The 5,705-nt window shown below is 39.8% G+C and overlaps 1 long non-coding RNA gene across 1 annotated transcript; it reads right to left on the bottom strand.

The window, feature by feature from the left end:
- Positions 241-3,827, bottom strand: LOC110264683. Its single transcript, XR_002350857.1, has 3 exons — positions 3,693-3,827; positions 3,582-3,585; positions 241-253 (listed from the first exon to the last, which is right to left on the bottom strand). It is a non-coding gene; the product is annotated as an uncharacterized LOC110264683 (long non-coding RNA).

Here is a 5,705-nt window from a genome sequence, read left to right as displayed (position 1 = left end):
GTTTTTAATGAAATTGCAAGCTCCACTCCCTTGTGCTCTTCTCTGATAATTACCACCTCTTTGCAAACTTCTTCAATTTCAACCTCTTCCTCTTGGTAGCTCTCTTTCAATTCAATCTCCTCTTCGTTGCTTTCCAAGGGCATGGGAGGTTATGCTTCTTCTTCTTGAATCTCCATCTCTTGATCAACCTCTTCCAAGTCTTCAAATATGATATGCTTTGGAGGTTGTACACCCTCTTCAACATCAATTTCAACTGTCTTGGAAGGAGGCTCTATGTCTTGTCCTTCCCATGGAGGTTCTGCATCTCCTAAGTCTTCAACCACTTCTTCTTCTTCTTGAACAATGACAGCGTCTTCTACTTGTTCTAGTGTGAATTCATTCTCTGTCTTGTCCACTGGGGTTTCTTGTATTTCCTTCATGCTACGCTCTTCACTAGACTGTCCACATGGTGCTGTGGCTGATCCTTGTGTATTTAAGCGTCTAGAAGCCCATTGAATTAATACTTGCCCCAGTTGTTGAGTGGTTGCCTGAAATCGATCCATTGTTTCCTTGAGACGATCCTTTGCCTCTTGATGCACTCGGCTTTAATAAGTAAGATCATAGTGCTCTTGGATTGATGGATATGGAGATGATGAATATTAAAGTGGTGGTTCTTGGGAGTAATTGGGTTGGAATTGGGGTGGTTCTATATACGGTTCATATGGCTCATAAGGTGGTTGGTATGGTGGTTGAGGGTTAGGGTCATATGGAGGTGAATGGTGGTAGTTGGCTTGTGAGTGTGGTAGTTCAAAGTTGTGTTGAAGAAAGGGTTCATAGGCATATGGTAGTGGTTGTTGATAGTCCATTGGAGGTGGTTGTTTCCATGAGGGTTGATCAAATCCTTGTGGCTCCTCCCATCTTTGATTGTTTCAACCTTGATGCCTGTTCTCATTGTAATTTCTTCTTCCTGCAACATAATTCTAACCAGACTCATAGCCAAAGGGGTGAGAGTTCATAGTAGCAAAATAAAAATTAAAAATGAAAATAAAAACAAATTTAAATTAAAAGGTTATTTAAATTTTGAAATTGAAAATTAAATTTTGAAATTTGAATTTTTGAAATTTGATTTTTGAAATAAGATAAGATAAGATAAAAATTTTTAAAATAAAATCCAATAACCTCTTAACTTAAGAAAAAGCAAAAATAAAAAACAAAAATAAAAACAAATAAACAAGCAAAAATAAAAATATTTACAATAACCAATAATAAGGCACACGTTTGCAATTGCCCGGCAACGGCGCCATTTCGACGTTAGGATTTTTGCCAGTAAAGAATGTCATAAAAACAGTCGCGTTGTAGATATAGTCTCTAAACCGACAAAAATCCCTTCGTACAAATATTTTGGTTGTCACAAGTAACAAACCCCTTTTAAATTGATAACCGAGTATTTAAACCTCGGGTCGTCTTCTCAAGGAATTGCAGGGAGGTGTTCTTATTATTGGTTGAGTCTTGAAAATTGGGGGTTCTATTAATGTATAAGATAAGAAGCAATAATAGTAAATGGCAGAAGAAATAAAATAATAACAATAAAAATAAACTCTTGGTAAGGTATTAGAACTGGAGGTCCTATCCTTATCAGTTGTGATGAAATTTGGATTTTAGTCTCACTTTGTTAACCTCTAACTATGAAGGTAGATCAAGTGGATTAATTAGCTTAATCCTCAGGTCCTAGTCAATTCCGATGGAAAGACTAGAGTTATTGGAGCAACTCCCAATTTCAACCACTCCTTTATTGACAGCTCAAGCGTTACCAATTACTTAGCCAAAGCCAAAAAGAAGAAAATGGTAAATTTACTGAATAAAAAAATGTCTTCAGGTGGGAAGCAGTAATCATGTAAATAAAAGAAAGCAATCATGAATGGAAATACCTCAAATAACATTAATTAAGAAAATTATATGTAACATGAAAGAGTTCATAAATTAAATAAAAATAAAGAACCTGGGATTGAGAGTCACTCCTAAAACTAAGAGAAATCCTAAATCCTAATCCTAAGAGAGAGGAGAGAACCTCTCTCTCTCTAAAAACTACATCTACTCCTAAAATTGTAAATATGAGAGCCTCCTATGAATGGATGCAGTCCCCCACTTTATAGCCTCTAATCTGTGTTTTCTGCGCCGCAAACTGGGTCAAAAACAGTCCAGAATTCGCTGGTTTCAAATTTTGCCACGCTGGATTTCTGTCACCGCGACGTGGCCGCATGGATCACGCGGTCGCGTCGTTTAGCGTCAGGGAAACTATAACATATTATATATCAAATCGAAGCTCCGGACGTTAGCTTTCTAACGCAACTGGAACCGCGTCGTTTGGACTTTTGTTGCGAAAGTTATAGCCGTTTGAGTGCAGAGAGGTCAGGCTGGACAGCTTAGCAATTTCTCCAACTTCTTGCATTCCTTCCACTTTTGCATGCTTTCTTTCCATCCTCCAAGCCATTCCTGCCTTATAATATCTGAAAACACTTAATACACATATCAAGGCATCTAATGGTAATAAGAGAGGATTAATAATAAGCAAATATAAGATCAAAGAAGCATGTTTTCAATCAAAGCACATAATTAGGAAGGCAATATAAAACCATGCAAATATTATGAATAAGTGGGTAAAGAGTTGACAAAATCCACTCAATTGAGCACAAGATAAACCATAAAATAGTGGTTTATCAGAATGTGACTAAAAAGCCCGGGTAGCAAAGTCGTTCAGGTCGACGTCATCTAAGGAGAGGCGCAAGTACGATCTCGAAAAAGAACAAGCCTAAAGGTTGAGAAACAACTTAAAGGCTCAAAAGTTCTTAGCCAAAAGGGATACAACTCCGCTCAAGGAAGGATGGCGCTCAAAACAGGGCTACAAAAGTCATCCGAGACTAAAAATGTTCTATATAAAGAACACTAAAAAGTTATCGGACAAGTCACTAAAAGCCCGGACACTAAGCCACAAGGACAACTCCGCCAAAGCAGAGGGTTGACAACACAAACTCAAAGCAAGGCATGATCCAAAAAGGCAAGGGTAAAAAACCCACATTACCACTCAAAGGTGGATCGGACATGAACCAAGGAAGATGCTTGAACACGACTTCCTAAAGAGGTCGAAGCTTAAAAGCACGTCCTCATAGGAAGGTCGAAGCTCAAGCAGGGGCACTGTTCATACACCTGTCCGAGTTATAAGATCCGAGATAATCTAAAGCAAATAGGCCGACCTCTTGGAAGGTTGGTCCATTACCGACCTCTTCGCAAAGAGCTCGGACAAAACGCCTCAGAGGCCTAAGTAGGCCCAAATAAAAGGACGCAGCCCACTCTAAAGGCGGCTGGCCTAAAAGATAAGGTGACTTCGCTCAAAGATAAGATAAGATAACAAACTTATCTCCAGAAATGTCACTCTACACTACTATAAATATACTGGAGCACCCAGGTATAACTCATACTCTGATCTACACAAAAAACCTGCTTAAAGCCCGTCCTAACTTAGGCATTGGAGTCTCTTACAAGTACCACCCCCTCCGGTGATCAAGGATCAGCAACATCTCAAGGTCCAGCAAGTCGGACACGACAGCTCTAACCACCACAGCAGATCTCCTCCGAGATCGACCTTCAGTTTCAGGTAACCCTCGGAACACTAAGCTTCCCACCTAACCTATATAACAACCTATAAAATTCTAAACAAACCTAACTACTCATAATCCTCACTTTTTCATACACTCATGCATTCTCTTTTCAATTCACATCCTCTATGCATTGATATTATTGAACTCTACTTTGGGGCGTTTTGTCCCCTTTTATTGCTTTTCTCTTTATTTTTTCATCATCATTTTTTTATCATATTTTTCCAACTAAAGTATATACAAGAGTATCAATGCATATAGTTTAAACATTTAATGCATGAGCATGTACCCAATTCCCAAAATTTTGACAAAAATATAAAAATACTCTTTTATCCCAACCAATGTTACCAACTCTCCCAAACTTGAATGATAAGCACTCTCACTAGCCTAAGCTAATCAAAGATCCAAACAAGGTACATTCATTATTTTTCACTTGAAGCTTGTAATGTGCTAAAATTAAGAACAAATGTGTTAAACATAGGCTCAAGTTAGCTAACAATGGAAGATAAAAGGTCGGCTATTTGGGTAAGTGAGCTCAGTGAACAATGGCCTCAATCATATAAGTGCATTCATACATGAAATAATGGACATATAAAATTCAACAAATCAAAGATTACAATCATAGAAAGAGAATATTGCACACAAGAATTGAAATAAATGGTTATAAGATGTAACCACACAATTAGGCTCAAAACTCACATGCTTGTGTTCTTAACTCAAAACTATGTTCCAAAATAAATTCTTCAAAGCAAGTTTACAAAATTTTTTTTAAAAAATTGGTAGGGTGCCCTAAAGATAATTTCTTGGGAAAGAAGTCATCACCCTAACCAAGTAGTCCTAACAAAAAGAAACTACCATGCAAAAAGTCTTCAAATACAAAAACTAACTATGCAATTTACCCTAATTAACAAAATAAAATCAAAATTATGGGTGTTGAAAGGAAAAAGGTTGTTACCTACGGAAGTCGGTAACTGACCTCCCCACACTTAGAGATTTACACGGTCCTCCGTGCCATTTGTGATACGCAAAGTGGGATTCGGGTCGCCACTTCCATCATCCGTATCTTGAGTGCCTGCTTCACTGTGATCTAAAGTGGATGTGGAAATGTCCGGCTCTTCCATAGGTGGGTTAACACAACCCCAAAGCTTCTTCATGTAAGCAAATCGGCGTTTGTTCTACCGCTCATATCGATCCACCTTTGCAATGAGCTCAAGAATCAGTTGGTGGGTTGACTTCTATGGTGCTGATGAAGTGGTTGGGATGTCAAAGGGGGAGCTATGTCAAGGCTTGTGGTGTCCGTAGGAGGCTTAAGATATCTTCCGCTCGGGACAATGTCGCCCTTCGTTGGAATCATCGCCTTCATGTCCTTAGCCTCGTGTGGGCCACCAGCAGCAGCAACCAAATCTGATACCAAGGCGGGAAAAGGGAGGTTATCCTTAGCATGGACGTGATCCATCGCTTGTCGGATGAGAAGAGGGATGTAGACTGGCCTCTCTGTGAGAATGCACCAAACAAGGAGAGCTAAGTCCGCTGTGATGGATGACTCATGAGTGCTTGGAAGGATGAAGTGGGACGAGATTTGAGCCCACGCTCGAGCTTCCACAGTAAGTGCACGTGCGTCAATGCACTTAGGCCAGAGCCTGAGTTTCCCTTGGGTTCAATGTGTTTTCGGTTGGCCAATGACCTTAAGGATCGAATCCCAATCAAACTCAAATTAATTGCGTCGACGTAGGACCTCTTGGTAACCGTCTGTCCCATCCGCCACTGGTAAGACCTTAAGTATCCCTTGAATAGCTTCTTCTAAAACTGGGACTTGCTTCTGGCTCACAAAAACTGACTAAAGAGAAGGGAAGTGGTAGTTTGAGTAGAACTCCACCACCCAAGAAAGGTTGGCTTCCTGCGGTCTCCGCATTAGAAATCCCATTGTCGCCTCTCAATTCAGAGCATCACAAACTGAACAATGTGCTTTGGAGGGGCGAGGAGATATTCAGAATGATAACTTCATTCAACCATAGCGAGGAACATGAGCTCACAAAAGCGGTTAGAAAACCTTGTGGGGTCCTTTGCAGGGTT

This window comes from Arachis ipaensis, chromosome B07 (assembly GCF_000816755.2).
Source record: "Arachis ipaensis cultivar K30076 chromosome B07, Araip1.1, whole genome shotgun sequence".
NCBI classification, from domain to species: domain Eukaryota; kingdom Viridiplantae; phylum Streptophyta; class Magnoliopsida; order Fabales; family Fabaceae; genus Arachis; species Arachis ipaensis.
Note: the sequence above shows the minus strand (reverse complement) of the source record. Positions and strands in the feature narration are given on the sequence as shown.